This window comes from Balaenoptera borealis (assembly GCF_965194805.1).
Source record: "Balaenoptera borealis genome assembly, chromosome: 5".
NCBI classification, from domain to species: domain Eukaryota; kingdom Metazoa; phylum Chordata; class Mammalia; order Artiodactyla; family Balaenopteridae; genus Balaenoptera; species Balaenoptera borealis.
In genome coordinates, this window is record NC_138862.1 from 84,871,624 (window position 1) to 84,889,490 (window position 17,867).

The following is a 17,867-nucleotide window of genomic DNA, read 5'->3' on the forward strand; positions in this document are numbered from 1 at the left end:
ATACACTTAACCATCAATTTAAAGGGGAAAAAAAGACTGTTGAAACAACATTTATTTTCATTTAGACAAGTACCACATTTTCTGAATCCATTTTAAATTCAGTTCAAGTGATGGAAAGTTGGTGAAATTTTTCGTAGAACCACAAATTTGAAAAATTGTCACAAAGTTTAGTGTTCCTCTGTTGTCTCACGATCATACATGGGAGCCAAAGTCATATACTTTTGAACACATCTCTTTTGAATTGAATTCCCAGAACTGTGGTGCTAAGATGCAGGCAAAAATTTTCACATAGTAAGGAAATGTTCAGTGGGCTTTTGAGGTTGTTTTACCTAAAATACTATTTGAATGTGACTCTTTTACATCACTGGGTGAAGCTCTCTGGTGTCACTGCACACAATGGGGCTCTCTTTACCAATGAAGAAGAGGGGGAAAGTCATAAGAGGGCAAGGAATAAAGCCAGGGGGAACAGGGTTTATGAATGCAAAACTTACAGTAGAATTTTAGACAGGAAAAAAGTTGATGATGCAAGTTAAAGCTGGCCCCAGGCAGCAATAACTTACTTAAGTGGCATTTATTTGGCTGATAACCCAAGGTCTTGCTGAACTTGCTAGTACAACAGAGGTAATCTTTATGGAAGAATGAATTACAATAGTAGTTTACAGTAACATTATTTGATCTTTCCCCTATGAAAGACCTTGTAAGCTCCCTGAAACCTCTAAGTTCCAACTCTCTGCTATGGCTTAGAAACTGAAATGGGAATCTTCCTATATATCCTAAAAGATTTTTCCAATAGGTTTGCAGTATATCTCACCTGTAATAGAGTGAGCGATAAGGGCATAATGTGAGATTTGATCTCATGAAGTAACTGAGCTGAAAGTAGATGGAGTAAGATATTTACATTCTGAGAAGTAAAATGACTTGCTCAAAGTCACACAGCCAGGTGACATGCTTCAGGTGTCATGTCAGTAGCTATTATTTCAAAGCCAATTAAACAGGCTCAGATCAAGAAGTCTCAAGATGAAAGAGGATTATAAAAAAGATTGTGATGCTCTTCTGAGAAGCATGGGTGTCATGAGAGCAAGATGAATACTGAATTATTTGTAAAGACTAGTTTTCCTTTCTTTTTTCTTCTCTAATTAGGAATGATATTAATGGGCATTAAATAATTTTGTAGCTGAAAGTTTGAAATTTATTTACAGTGTACTAAGAATCTTCAATGCATTTTGATGCAGAGATACACTGTGTTTGTTTAGAACACAGAGCTTTGGGGAAGGATGAAACTTCATCATTTTAAGTTTAAGACACATGGAGTGTTTTCTCTTCCAAGGTACATGCACTATTCCTTAAACACCCTCTGAATGCCAAGCAATATGCAATCTGGGTGGGGTAGACATATGGCACCACACATGGAGAAATGCTGAATCATCCGTCAGTTGCAGTTTAGGTATTTGGAGCTGGCTGGGAGCATAATGATGAGGCAGGGATCCTAGGTCTCTTGTCTACCTCCTCCACTTCCAGGGTCTTCCTCCAATGTTGAAGCTCCAGTTTGGGGGCATTATAGGTGAGGTGGAGAGCAGTGAGAGATAAGACTAGAAATAACAAGCCAGTGTCAGTCAGGGAGACCTTGAAAATCTCTTTCTCTCTCAAGTTGCCATTTTTTTCTTCTCAACATATCATCACAACTAAGTCTTTCTAATCATTAAAAGAGTCCATCTGTATTCCCCTTTAACTATTGCATTTTCTCTTTTCCCCTTCAACAGCTTGAGACTTATCTGAAGTCTCTTTTTTTGCCTTGCGTTGGCTGCTGTACTCTTCAGCCTAATGTGGCCTGACATTTGCTTCCACCTTGCCTCTGAAACTGCTCTTGCTGAATTCATTAATGACATATTTGCCAAATCCAGTGGCATGTTAAACTTCTTATATTAGGCAACATACCTGTGGTTTTGCACTGTTGATTTCCCCCTTATTCTTGAAACTCCTGCTTGGCTTCCACAATTCCCTTCTTACCTTGCTGTCCTTCTATTTCATGAGTCTCTTCCCTTTCACATTGGTGCTCTCCAGTGGACTCTGGGTCCCTCTTCTGCTCTTACTCTTCATACCCCATGTCTTCTATTCATATAGTTTTAAATGCCTTCCCATGAGCTCCGGACCCATATTTCCAATTGCCTCATGTAAATCTTTCAGTCTGCATGCAGACACCGCAACTTAAGCACATCCTAAACCGAACCCACTGTTTCTCTTCCAAAATCAGTTCTTTGTCTTGTATTTTTGATTCTGCTTAATAACTCCACCATATACTTGGTCCCCCATGTCAGAAATTTGGGAATAATCCATTATCCTTTCACCTTTGCTACTTCTATAAATGTCATCAACTTCTCTTGGTTTTGCTTCTTAATCACTTCTCAAGCCCGTCTTTTCCTTTGTCTATTGTCAGTACTGTAGTTTAGCTACTCATCATTTTTTAATCCTAGCTGATTAATCAGTCATGAAAGTTGTTATGGGAAAAATATAAACAGTGTGATATGACAGCGTTTCTGGGACCATCTCTTTGATGAAGTGACATTTTGGCCTGATGACAGAGCCAGCCTGGAATGATCTGGGGGGGTAGAAATTTCCAGGAGTAGACAAGATAATGCATAAAACTCCAAGGAGAGAACAAACTTGGTGAGTTTGAGAATCAGAAAGAAGGCCAGAATGGCTAAATCATGGTGAGCCAGGGGAGAATATAGGGGTACAATGTCACAGAGATTACATAGAAAATTTTTGGCCGTGGAAAGGATGTAATACTTATAGTTTAATTGTATGTGTCATGACAATTCATTTGCCATGGAGAGAGAAGAAACACCCATGGCTCTGTGACATTAATGACATATCTATTGAAATGAGAAAGTTGAGAAGAAGGGCTAATTTGATGGGGAAGGAGGATTTTAGTTTGAGGAATTAATCAATGGCTCTGAAAGTTAAAAATGTGAGTATAGGGGATTTCCTTGGTGGCGCAGTGGTTAAGAATCCTCCTGCCAATGCAGGGGACACGGGTTCGAGCCCTGGTCCGGGAAGATCCCACATGCCGCGGAGCAACTAAGCCTGTGCGCCACAACTACTGAGCCTGCACTCTAGAGCCTGCGAGACACGACTACTGAGCCCGTGTGCCACGACTACTGAGGCCTGCGAGCCTAGAGCCCATGCTCCGCAACAAGAGAAGCCACAGCAATGAGAAGCCCGCACGCTGCAACGAAGAGTGGCCCCCCGCTCGCCGCAGCTAGAGAAAGCCCGTGTGCAACAACGAAGACCCAACACAACCAAAATAAAGTAAGTATAGGGATTGAGGAATTCATTGCTTAAAGATCAGAGTAGAAGCTCTGGATTTGATGAGATTACCAAAGAAGACAGTGAAGACAGAGATTGTAAAAGAGAGAACTAAGGAAGAAGGCCAAGGATAAAGCCTTGGAGAAGTGGAAATGGTGGTAGATGGAGAGCTCTCAAAGGAAATTTATAAGAATAAGGGAGAGCTGGCCGTGTTCTCAGACATAGGGATGGGGCCATTGGCAGAAGAAATAGAAGATGCTGTTAAGAGTTGTAATAGACTCCAGATCAAGGTTAGCTGGGACCAGGCAGCAACACATAGGCCTAAAAGTTGATCTGTCAAGTTGGCGTTGCCTTGTGAGGGTGGAGGACATAGGTGGAGAGAAGTTAAGAGAACTGCACAGGCTGGGCCCAGCTAGGCCAGCCAGGCAGGTCAAGGACTGGGTCTAGTTTGGTCAAGGACCAGTGCAAGGGGCTCATGCTGCCTGACCTTCCTCAGTGAAGTAGGCCTGAAGGTCATCCCCCGTGAGTGAGATTAAGTTGAAGGGAGTCAAGGGGTGGGCCCTTGAGGATGGATGTTTAAAACAGCCATTGTGGCTTCCTATAATAATTAGTGAACAAGGGATGTGTAAAACCATTCCTGAGAATCAGTGAGAGCTTGGCCGAGGTTAGAAAACATTGCTTTATGGTGGCCCAGTTTCCATGGTTTCCTTTCTCATGCAGCTTGGGAAAGGGAGCAGAGAAAACCAATTATTGTCTACAATAAGGCTAGGTTAAGAAATACTAGCTTGATGTTAGAGGCTACTATATGTTTTTTCCCTAGTGCCACAATATTATTTTGAGTTTTGTGGAAAAAAAAAATAGAAAGATTGTAGGTCAAATTGAATTTTGTTATTTTTCTATATTAAAAAATTATATGTGATTCAGCCCAATTTTGAAAATCTGTAATAAGTGGAACCAAGGTTTTACATTAAGAGCCTACAGTGATTTATATTTAACTCTGATTGTAAAAGAAGTTTGAAAATGTTGGACCACTGTTACAGTGATTTGGGCTCTTATCTAGCGAGAGATAGATAAGAGACCAAGAATGTACAAATAAATAGTAATGGTATAACACAAATTTCAAATCTTTTGAGTGACACATTAACAATGTGAAGTTTTCCACTGACTGATATTTTAATGTCACACCCCCCAACAAACCTATAATTAAAGTTATTTTGGCATTTTCATCTCAAATCCCTGCTTTTGGGGGGGTGGGCGGGTTATAATTCCACTTTTAAAATGAGCTTCCAGATACAATTTGACATAAAATACAGAGTCTTATCCTAGCAACAATTTCCTCTCTACCCTTCCATCATAAAATATGGGAATGTGTGGTCTTTTAGTTTTAAAAGTTATAAAGGTATTTAAAAAAGGAAATCGAACCTTTTTTGTTTGTTTTCTGACCAGTGTATATGCAGGAACTAAAGTCTAGCTTTAGAACAATTCACACAGACATCAGAGATCATTATAGCATGTAACAGTTCTGGGAGAAGGCAGTAGTCCCACTTACTATGCTTGTTTTCTTTTAATGGGAATGTTAATTAATTCATATTTTTCTTTGAGAGAAATAATACTTGCCCTGTGATGATTCTCAGAAAAAGAGTTTGGGTCTATAGCTGCACATTTTAAACAGCATCTGAATAAGTTTGAGCAATAGCATCAAAATAGAATAAACAAACAAAAAGTCAAGGCAATTGAAGGAGAATCATCTCTCTTTTTGTACATTGTCCCTTTCACGTAATCTCTTGAGCACAGAAATTTTATATGGAATTCTAATGATTTCCTTTCCTACTCATTTATTTTATGTATATACACACACATATATGTCATATGTATTATTCATTGTGTGTGTGTATATATATATATATATATATATATATATATATATATATATATATATATATATATATATAAAATGTACTATATATGCATATATATAACCAGGGGATAACTCTCTTGAAGAATCATCTTCTGGGCCTTTTCTCCCCTTGAATGTGAATTCTGACTTAGGAGAGGGAAACCCTTAGATACTTCTGAATCAGGGAGTTAAATTCTTCACTGGAATTCAGAAAGTAATAGGAAAGTGCTTGGGAAGAAATCTTATGCTGAGGTGAGGGGTCATAGAAAGGCCATTCAGTTCTCGCAGGAAGGTCATGGGGGCAGTGAGAGGGGTCATAGACTGAGGATCATTTGAAGAATGCCATCCTTTAAGTAGGGTTTAGGCATATCACTGGTTGAGAGATGTCAATATGGTCTTTCCTGCATAAACAATTCTAGGAAATGCCTCCCAAGACATTTATTTTATAGCCCAGGGTGGGGGTGAGGAAAGGGGTGAGAACTGAAACAACCATCATTTATTCCCATCAGAATGAGAACTGAATCACACACAAAAATCCTTTCTGAAACTCTTGGTCATTTTACATGGGTGAGGGCTTGACTTTGCCTTAGGAGAGACATTTTTTCTTATCAACCCCTTTCCTTCTCTCCTCCCCAAACACATATAACCTAATTTCCTCAGAAATAACAGAGTCCAAACCTCAAATACATCCAGAGGTTTTATAGCTTCCTCCTCAAATTTTAAAATTCTCTGGTGTCACCATCACATGTATAAATATGAAAGAAAGAAGCAACATCAGGGACTACCGTTGAGCTAATGCAGTTCTTGATAAACCTTTATGGCAAATTAGAGGTTTCCCATTTCCCCAGTCAGCTGGTTATGAGATGTTGGGAGGGCTTTTTTTTTTTTTTTTTTCCTTTAACACAAGGCTCTTAAGAATTTGTAGCTATGTATTTTTAATACTGTCAATAAACAGCTTCCTCAAGACTCAGAGGGGCAATAATGGAAGCTGTTAACAAAGTGTGAAAAGCAACGGGCTAGCAAAGGTTAATCACATGGCTGCCCACTAATGACCTCTACAGCCCTCAGTTTAAACCCAACAGCACTTGTAAAGACCAATCACGTGAATAATTTCCTGTCTGAGGTAGCCTTTATGGTTAAGAATAAAAGCAGAGCTGATTGTGAATAGAAAGCCCCCGGCAGGGGAGGTGGTTATTATTTTTAAGCTGATCTAAACACCTGGGTTTCCCACTGGACCCTATTAAACTTCCTCCATTATGTCTAAATATTTCAATCATTTCTACAGCAGTTGTGAATGAGTGCATTACTAAGGTAGGCAAGAACTAGGAGAGAGAGGGCAGGTTATCGAATGGCTGAGCTCCTTCCTCCAGGTGACGACAGTCAGGTAGGGAGAATCCCAGGCTTTGGGAAGGGAATTAGAGAGTCATCCCTCCCTCTGTAGCTCCCTAACCCCACCCCGCTTCAAGGAAGACCACACGTAAAGCCATTCAGACCAAGAAAATTTTACTATTTTAAAGGCCTGTCGATGAGGAGATTCCTGAGCTTGCCCTGGAAACCCATTTCATTGTTTAACAGCCCTTACTATCAGCTAACAGTTTCCCCATATAAAGGACTTAAGTAATTTCTGCTGTGGTTCAGACCCATTTTCCCTGCCCTGTCTTTGGATGGCTGTATTTTGCTGATCCTGCCACATTTTATTATAGACTTAGTTAAACATTACTCCAATAAAATTGCCAAGTCTTTGAAGATTTTATTTTCTACCTCCAGCTTATAGATCTGAACATATTTAAGTGAGGAGCGCTTATCTAGTAACAATGACGTTTTTAGGTTCATGGCAAGGACAGGATTTAAAAGCAGTAATAGGGCTTCAAGATTCCAATTTGGTACCTAGAACTGGGTGGTCCTTTGGACTGTGGGTCAGTCCATACTGAATCCTTCTTCTCTCTTTTGCCACTCCTTGTTTGTATCTGCTCATATCTCATTATCTTATTTGTATGAATTATTTCTCTTCTAAATTGTGTTATAAGATCCCATAACGGGCAACATGTAGAAGAGGAATAAAACTGGGATATGCAGTCAGGTCTAAGTTCAAATTTTGCCTCTGTTACTTCTTGTGAGTATGTGAACATGTTGCCAACCACACTAAAACTCAATTTCATAAAAGCAATACTTACTTCCTAGAGTTGCTGTAAGTATGAAATTAAGTAATTTGTATATAGTTCCTGAAATGCACTGGGCACTCAGTATATGTTAGTTCTTGCCTCTTTCTACTTTATTAGTAACCCTGAATCCAGCCTAGTGACTTATACATGATAAAGATCCACAGGAGGCATTCACATTTAGCATATTGGGGATAATTTGGTTCCAAGTGGCAGGTACACAACTTGAACTAACTTGAGCAAGAGGGAGATTTACTATTTCACCTAGCCAATCAGCAGCTAAGGGCAGCTTGGTCTCAGAGATGCCTAGAAACAGAAACTCTCTGGGTATGGTCACCAGGACATTTTTCATTTTTCTTCTCTGCTCCTCTCCCAGATCCTCAGCCTTATTTTCTCAGACCAACTTCTATTTGGCTTGAAACATGGCCTTCTACTGCTCTCAGGCTCACATCTCCCATCTTTACCGTCACAGAGGGGGCCAGTCCTCTCTGAGCTCCAGCTAGAAGATCATGGGTTCGAATTCAGATTGGCCCAAATCTGTGCTCATTCCCACGCTCATTAATTGAGGTTGGGAGTTGGGAGGGGAAACAGTGATCGTCACTTTCTATCAGAGTCATATGATTGAAGCAGTGGTAGGGTCAATTCCCTAAAAGAAGAGGGGCTGTTTCTAGAATAAGGGAAGGTGCTGGGCAGCAGAACAAGAAGTATTCACTTAATTAGAAATCCCAAGGGACCCCTCTTCACCTATGTCTTTACTGCCACAAAGGTGCTATGTATATTTCCGTAGCCAGATGACCTTGGCAAAAAATTTAAAAGAGGGTATTTTTAATGTGTTTTCCTGACTGGGCATTGATAATGATGATGGTGGTCATGATGATGATGAGAATGACCAGATTCTTTATATTTGCACCATGCTCTAAAAATCTGTCAGGTTCCAGATCATTCTAGAGCCATCCTTTGTGATTCAGAGCCCTGTGGTATAACTGGAGCAATCTTGTTTTTCCAGTAAAAAATTGGGATGCGTCTGGTGGTTCTGTTTTTCTTCTTTGTGCTTCTCTGAGCTTTTCTAATTTACTACAATGAACATGCATTATTTTTATAATAAAACAAGTGTTGTTGGAAATACATAGGATTTGTAGTCTTACGTGTGAACTCTGTAAGCTCATCCTATCCCCAGGCCTTTCCACATGCTCTTTCCATGGCCCTGGATTTTCTTTCCTCGTGGATGTTTTCTTCACTTTCCTTGGGTTTCAGCTGAAATGTCATCTCCACCGAGAAGCTGTGACCAGGGGCAGATTTTGTGGGGCGTGAAGCTTATATAATTTGGGAATTTTCCTTAAGGAAAAAAAATCATGAATAGAAATTTATACTCAAAAGTGAATGTTTATTTAGATAAGAAAAGACATCACAAAAAATGATGAATTAAAAAATGTAAGTAGTACCATAAATAATGCTTCAATTGTTTTTTCCCTACATTCTTTGGCTACATTTTTTTTTTTTTTTACTGAGATATAATTGACATGGCTACCTATCTTTTGATTGTCCTTTCATATGACAATGATATTGTAATATTTTCCATGGTGAGAATATGGTGAGAATAGAAAGATAGTTTAGTTCTCCTCCATAGTAATCAAATTTTGCTTTTTATTATTGACAGTTTAGAAAAGTTTATTTCCGCTTCAAAACATTTTAGTTAGTAATGGTATGCAAATGTTTAGTAGTAATATTTTCACACAGGGCAAAAGCTCTGTCTTGCTCCCTGCATTTCATATCTGGTTTCTCCCTCACTACCTATCTACTTCTGGTGCCAGGCAATGGAGGACACAGTCATATCAGGGGACACCCTCTAGGCCTGCATGCTTGTGTCATCCTGCTGTATGAATTAGTGAAAAGGCTAGGAGGACTGTTCCTGGAGACCTTTCTTATATTGGGATGCTTGCAGTAACTTAACTACACTTTTTTAACATGTCCCGTCAAACCCAATTGAGATATAGCCCCCATCTCAATTTTCCCCTAACTAGATTCCCCAAATGCCCATCTTCACACAGTGTAAGGGGAAATATGACAGAGGAAATCAGAATGGAAAGAGACAGAGGTCTTAACTGATTGCAGTTAAAATATCTCACATTTGCAAAATGTACAAAAACATATAGCTATATGAACACACTGTAGGCTTCCCTTCCCACCATCTCCAAAGCCTTGGACGGAGCCCATGTAAATAAGAGGATTTCAAGCTTAAACTTCATTAGTTTCAGGGTAAATTTACTTTTGCATTCAATCCAAAAGGTAGACTACATCATTGTCTCATAATCCACTGTTCTTTTCCCTTTTAGCTCTTAGCATGTTTTAAAATGAAGTATTAGTCAGTATGCCTGCTTGTGTAATGTTTGTCTCTCACACTAGGATTGTGTGCATGGTAAGGGGAGGTACTTTATCTGCATTCACACCACTGTATACCAATACCTGTCCTAGTGCTAGCACGTTCTCAGTACTCACTAAGCCTTACTTAAAAACAACAACAACAAAAGGAACAATGAGTAGACTCTGGGACAACAGGATTGAATGCTGACACTGATTTCCATTATTACTCTTCCTCCCCAGCTGCCCAGCGCCAGGCTCTAATTAAGTCACTTCTCCCTGATCTACCTTCTCCAGGCTTCCCCTGGTTCCAATCCCACAGTAATCTGATGCCCGTGACTAAAATCCTTTCCAGTTTCTCTTTCCCTGAGGCCAGGTTGTCTTCAGTGGGTCCAAAAAGTTGACCTGATAAATTATTGTGTTAATAATGATAATTTTTTATGATTTACAAGGAATATTCCCATGCATGATGCTAATATGCTAATGAGAAAAGGCAAGTGAAAAGATAACAGGTATTTTTGCAAGGGTTTTCTGAAGATGCCGTGTCCAGCCCACCCTTACACCCACCACGCACATATGCATAAACTTACAATGGCAAGAATTTCAAGCTAGTTTGGAAGGAGGGAAAGATTTATGGGTAAACATTTTTGAGGGTCTTGCAGTTCTATCTGGAAATCATACTATTTGTTGATGGGAAGCCATCAACTTCATCTAGTTCTAGTCCCTGCTTTAATCTCCTGATTCTGAGACAGTTTATGTTTGTTCTTGTCGGTTTGGAGTTCAGGATTTTGTGACATTGTATTAAGGATGCAAAATCTGGAGAAAGGTGGAATTAACTGAATTTTTAAAAATTTACTTCCCAAACTGTTTCACTTCATTTTTATTGGCCTTACAAGGCCAGTAAAACAACTGAGTTATGAATATTTGCTTGAACTGAGTAGCAGAGGCACCAGATCTGCATAAGTTAATACAACAGAGTGAATGGAAGAGAATGCAAGAGTTAAGGCTGTCCTACACCCCCAGTATGTTGCTGTTTCTTACCCTGTATCATGTCATCTCTGTGTTTATGTCTCCATCACTTATTTGGGAGTTGACTTGCAGCAGAACATTATATATTCATATTTCCAATTCCATAAGCATTTTTTTTAAAATTTTTATTTATTTGTTTATTTATTTATGGCTTGTGTTGGGTCTTCGTTTCTGTGCGAGGGCTTTCTCTAGTTGCGGCAAGTGGGGGCCACTCTTCATCGCGGTGCGCGGGCCTCTCACTATCGTGGCCTCTCTTGTTGCGGAGCACAGGCTCCAGACGCGCAGGCTCAGTAATTGTGGCTCACGGGCCTAGTTGCTCCGTGGCATGTGGGATCTTCCCAGACCAGGGCTCGAACCCGTGTCCCCTGCATTGGCAGGCAGATTCTCAACCACTGCGCCACCGGGGAAGCCCCATAAGCATTTATTAAGTGCCTACTGTGTATGAGGTAGGCACCGTCTTAGGCACAGGGGATTCTGAGTTGAATAGGGCAGAGTCCTGCCATCAAGTTTCTTATAATCTAATAGAGGACACGTGTAAGTAAATAAATTACAAAATGGTGCTTAGAAGGTATAATAGAATATTTGAAACAGGTGCTATGGGAGAGCGGCTAATGAACTTGGACAGGGGTGGGGTAGTGAGGAAAGGCTCTAAGGAGGAAGTGACATATGAATTTTATATCTGATGGGGGTGCCAAGCACACTTGATGTGTCTCATTCTCCCACACTGTAGCAGTAAGGTGATCCACATGGCAGTAGCTCTTCACTAATGATATGAGCCTGTGTTCATTGAGAGACCTCTATTCCAGACACTGTCAGGGTGCGACATTTATGATCTCATTAAATCCTCACAACGCTTTGAGGGTTAGTACTCTCCACTTTATAAATGAAGAACATGAGGCTCAGAGAGTGGAACTTGCCCAGGGTCGTACAGCTGCTATCAGGCAGATGCAGGATCCTAACTCAGGTGGCTCTGACTCTGGGCCCAAGCTCTTGACCAAATAGCATACATAGTGAAGAGAGGCTGTGGATACTGCTCTTGGTGCTTTAGGCTTTTCACAGTGCTTTCACCTATTTCAATTCATTTGAACCTCTTAAGCACCCTGGGGATGACACTGGAAGGACATTATTATTCCATTTGAAGACAAGGAAAATGTCACACAGTTAGTAAGAGGTCGAGCTGGGCCAGGCCGTTTGACTACTAGTTTAGCGCTCTCTTCACTGCAGAATGACTGGGGAGGCTGCCACATGCACAGCAGCTATGTTTCCCCCACACTGCCCCTCCCTTCCCCCTGTCCCATCCTCCCACCACCTCCCGCCACCAGGTTTCCTATGCTTGATTTTAAAATTCCAAAGAAAATTTCTCTGTATAGCTAGCTAGGAAGGAACGGGAGAGGAGGAAGGATCCTACTTTCCTGTGCCTGGTAGGGACAGGAAGGACCTACCTTATATTCTTTCTCATAAATTATCCTAGAAAGGAAGAATGCAGGCTGTTTTATTTCTATTTTAAAGGAGCCATCAGAGGTGTGTCCCATGTAGGTGACCCATCATGTTTATATATGGGTGGGAACTGATAATGGCGTAAATATTACAGAATCCCAATAAACCACAGGTTTTTATCAAATGCATTTGGATGGTCTATGTTCAGAATGTGCTGTAAATTATCTTATCACGTAGGTTGAAAGATTAGCAATACCCACTAGCCAACGAGGCGAGCTTCAGTGACAGCGTCTTTAAGGGTTTTCATCAGGCAAAACTACCTTCTCTTTGTCAAGCTGGCTTTCTTCCAGGGTCCAAGGTCTCTCCGTTGTTATTCCATTGAGGAATCCCACTTCAAACCTTTATCAGCCACAAACAAAAAGTTCCTTCATGTGATTTGTACTGATCACAGGGCTTTCAGTGTTTAAATCTCACGAATTTGAAAAAGATTACCTGTTCTTATCTTGAGAAGTTCATAGATACTGCTTAATCAGTTTTGCCCTAAGGAATATATGAAAAAAAGACACATATAGGAGGCCCAAACTTAATTTGCCTTTCACTATCATCTGAGCTTGGCATAGAAGTATTTCACAGATACGAAAAATGTATGGGAAAACTCTAAAGGAAATGCACTTTCTCAGAAAGGCAAATTAAAGCAGAAATAAATTCGAGATATGTAATATGTGGCAGTGCTCAAGTGGGTATAAAATGTATATGAGAGTATATATAAAAATATAATATATAAAAAAGAATATGAGAAAAACTTTATAAATTGTGCATTGTTATACGTATGTCAGTAATTCGATAGCACCCTCCCATCCTCACTTCTGATGTCACCCCATGGAGAAGACTTTCTAAATTCCTAACCATTTTTCTTCTACCAGGTGGGTACTCAGTAAATATTTGTGGCATTAATGAATAAGTGAACTTTTGAATCTTAATTCTTAAATGAAATCTTGTTAATAGAGATTGGGCAATATTTCTGATAAAGACTTTTTAAAAAATTGTAGTTGATTTACAATATTGTGTTAGTTTCAGGTGTACAGCAAAGTGATTCAGTTATATATATAAATTCTTTTTCAGATTCTTTTCCATTATAGGTTATTACAAGATATTGAATATAGTTCCCTGTGCTATATAGTAAATCCTTGTTCATTATATATTTCAGTATCTATAGTAGTGTGTATCTGTTAATCCCATACTCCTAATTTATCCCCCCCGCAACTTCCCCTTTGGTAACCGTAAGTTTTTTTCTTTGTCTGGAAGTCTGGTTCTGTTTTGTAAATAAGTTCATTTGTATTATTTTTTTAGATTCCACATACAAGTAATATCACATAATACTTATCTTTCTCTATCTGACTTACTTCCCTTAGTATGATAATCTCTAGGTCCATCCATGTTGCTGCAAATGGCAATATTTCGTTCTTTTTTTATAGCTAGTATTCTATTGTGTATATATATTTATATACCACATCTTCTTTATCCATTCATCTGTTGATGGTCACTTAGCTTCCATGTCTTGGCTATCATAAATAGTGCTGCCATGAACATTGGGGTGCACGTACCTTTTTGAATTAGAGTTGTCATCTTTTCTGGTTATATGCCCAGGAGTGAAATTGCTGGATCATATGGAAGTTCTGTTTAAGAAACCTCCATACTCTTTCCCATAGTGACTGCACCAGTTTGCATTCCCACCAACAGTGCCAACAGTGTAGGAGGGTTCCAATAAAGGCATTTTTTTTTAAAGTAAGTTTGGGAAGACCACGTGCTGTCTATACCACTTGGAGTGTCACGATGCACATCAATTCATTAATTAATTGCGCTGAGACATTTTGCTGTAAAATTTGCTCAACTTTGTTTTATCTAGCGTGTACCAGATTCTGACCACAAAATCATACTGAGGAGCACTGAAGTAATATTGTATTTGAGGAAGTGCTGCTTTAAAAGTTAGAATAAAAATATGAGATGTCACAAGGCCTAATTAATGTCAGATGAATGCTATACTATGTATGGTACCAATTTGTAAAGGAGAAAGATTAACGTGAAGTGGTCTGCAAAATCTTCTTGAAGGAAAACGGAAGCTTGAGGGATGGATGAAGTCTGGCTAGGTGGGAGGTAAGGTAGCACTGTAGTGTTTCACTGTTTTGTCTCCTAGCACCTGATAGGACACACTCCCATTAATAGCAGTGTCTCACTGTGGGATATGAATTTGAGTTTGGGGGAAGGGTTTATGAGCAGTCCAAAAACTTGGCTCTCACCCATTTTCCACTGTGATTCTGACCCTAGCCTCACATGATGCGCCTTGAAAAATACGGTGGCTTTAAAGATGGATGAGTGGTCAGAACTTCCAGGGACTCCATAACAGACAATTTCCTTTTATTCTTTTTTTTTTATAAATTTATTTATTTATTTTTGTCTGCATTGGATCTTTGTTGCTGCGCATGGGCTTTCTCCAGTTGTGGCGAGCGGGGGCTACTCTTCGTTGCAGTGCATGGGCTTCTCACTCTGGTGGCTTCTCTTGTTGTGGAGCATGGGCTCTAGGTGCACAGGCTTCAGTAGTTGTGGCACGTGGGCTCAGTAGTTGTGGCTCGCGGGCTCCAGAGTGCAGGCTCAGTAATTGTGGCACACGGGCTTAGTTGCTCTGCGGCATGTGGGATCTTCCCAGACCAGGGCTCGAGCCCGTGTCCCCTGCATTGGCAGGCGGATTCTTAACCACTGCGCCACCAGGGAAGCCCTCCTTTTATTCTTTTAGACTCTGTTGAGGTTACTCAGACTAACTGAAGAGCTTCCATCGAAGCTGTGAGTTACTGGGATTCACCTCTTTAGGGATTTTAATCTTGGCAGTGGGAGAGGAATCGAAATCTCCTTGTCTACCACTTAGTGCAAAATGTATTATCAGTCTTGTCTGGTTCTACCCATGGAATCACAGGAGTTTGGAATCAGATGACATCTTCAAGACTATCTAATGCTTCAACTTTCTCCTTTCATAGATGAAAATGCTGAGGCCAGAGAGAGCAAGTTATGTCCTCAAGGCCACACTGATTTGGGGTTGAGACTCTTGCCTCCCAGTCCCTTCCTCATTTCCACTAGGGAAGAATTTACCCCGAATCTTGCCTTATTCTGAGTGGGAGGCAAAGCTTTCCCCATTTACTGAGGGGAAACTGACAGAGGGGTAGTATGTCGAGTCCCCGTACTTTGCTGATTCTACAGGTTACATGCAGGTAATTCCCACTTCCATGATGAAAACAATTGTCCATCCTTTATTTTGTATTTTACCTAAGGCTTGCAGGCTTTTAAAAGGGGCATTGTGGGGCTTCCCTGGTGGCGCAGTGGTTGAGAATCTGCCCGCCAATGCAGGGGACACGGGTTCGAGCCCTGGTCTGGGAAGATCCCACATGCCGCGGAGCAACTGGGCCCGTGAGCCACGATTGCTGAGCCTGCGCGTCTGGAGCCTGTGCTCCGCAACAAGAGAGGCCGCGACGGTGAGAGGCCTGCGCACCGCAATGAAGAGTGGCCCCCGCTTGCCACAACTAGAGAAAGCCCTCGCACAGAAACGACCCAACACAGCCAAAAATAAATAAATAAATAAATATTAAAAAAAAAAGAAAAAAAAGGGGGCATTGTTTCCACTGGGACTGATGGGTGGTGTACCCAATGTCCCTGCCTTGCATTCCTTTCGAACTCTGTTTTTGCCCCAAAGTTGTATGCTTTCTAAGCAGTATAACTGCCACCATGGTTCAAGCCCCCCAGTTGCTTAAATTACTCTTTGAAAATATAAATGTGGTGAGACATTTTTAGTTTCATGCTCCTCCTCTGGAACTCTAGTCTCCCTTTCTGTGATTCATTTATATTTTCAGACCCTAAAGAATGATTTAATTAATTTTCATGTTTTACTAATTTGCACATTTGGCTTTCTTGTTTTACTAGTTTTTGTATTAACCTCAGCGATTCATGTTGAGAAAAATGCTTGTATTTCAAATAGATTTTATTTATATTTTGTCAGATAACTGATACATTTGGAGCCTTTCGTGGGGGGTGGGGAGTATAGGCTAGGAATTTTCAAAAACTTATTGCCGTTCCTACGAATTTCTGCTTAGGCTGACAGGTAGAATACATTTTCAATAAAAGAAAGAAGTGTTTCTAAGGTTCCAAAGAGAGCGCCTCACAAATGCTTTCCCACTTTTCAATATGAATTATTTCCTTTTGATTTTTTTAAAGCAAGCAGAGACCAGGCCAAGCTTATTTGGAAGTCAGTCTGAAATAAGTGAATCTGGGTCTCTCTAACAACAAAAAAAGGCCTTTTCTGGGGCACTCAAGCACATCATTCACAGCTAACTGTGCGTTATTCTATAGTGTGGATACAAACATATATGATAGGTCACATGCTCATAAACCAAGTAATAATTGTGTAGTGGAATAATTTATCCCTACCATAGAAATAGAAATCCTGTAAGTAAAAATTCTGGGGAACAGAAGTTGTAGTTTGTACAACGACCTGATGTGAGACATGGGCTTTTCTTCTTTTTCTATTTTGTGTGTGTGTGTGTGTGTGTGTGTGTGTGTGTGTGTGTGTGTGTGTGTGTTTGTTTTGTTTTAATAAACCATATGGAGTTTTCCTGAAATACTGGAAAAGGTCTGTGGAGATGCATGTATCTGCGTGAATGCGTATGAAAAAGCCTCATGTAGGCTCTTTTCACTCCTTTGGTAAAGGCCTCCTTGAAGCAACTTCCTCTAGTCTTGCTAAGGAAGGAAAACACAGCTTCGAGCCAGTGTTAGGGAGGAGCTGTCCGGTGCTCTCTAGCAGCAAACACGCTTACAACTCAGTTTAGAATAAAGTGTACTGCAAACACCTAATTTTTACAGAACTGCTTGTATTGGGAGTTACTAATTAAAAATCCTCACGCTCTCCCTTCTTTTCCTGTTCAAATCTGCAAGGTTATTTAATTGAAGTCCTATTTTGTGGGTGCAGATGCATGATGTGTTTGAATCATCAAACAGATTTATAGTGTGTTTTGATTGTTGTGTGTGCCTCATTGCTATTCCCAGAATGTCGAGCTGAGCTTATGCTCCTCGGGAAGACTTAGCCGCCTGAAACAGTAAAAGAGTCCTTTCTTCTTCTCCCGCCCCCTCGCCCCCCATTTTCCTTGAAACTTTGCCAATATCAGATCGCGCGCTGTCTGTTGCTGCATTAAAATGAAGTCATTCCCTCCCACTTGTCACCCTCCTCCCTCCCCCCCCCTACCTTTCCCTGTGCTCTCCAGCTCCGCGATTTTCTAAGTGGGGGAGCCGCTCTTGCCGTTATGGATGAACTTTTTCAGTTTTATTTTTTTCCGCCTTTCTCTCCTCTCCATTTTTTCTCCCCACTTCTTAGAGGTGGTTTTTGGAATGGGGGCTGTGAAAGGAAAAGAGAAGGGGCCTGTTTTCCTCTCGAGGTGAAAACAGCCTTGGAAACGGCAGGTGCACGGCCCCCAAGCAGCTGCTTGCGCCTCGCAAGCTGAAGCGTTTTACTTCCCCCTCTAAGCCAAGAGCACTTCATATAATCCTCTCATGCAATTCACACTGTAATTGCAGAAACCCCGACTGCTAGGGCTCATCTTATTATTATTATTACGATTATTATTGTTGTTGTTGTTGTTGTTTTT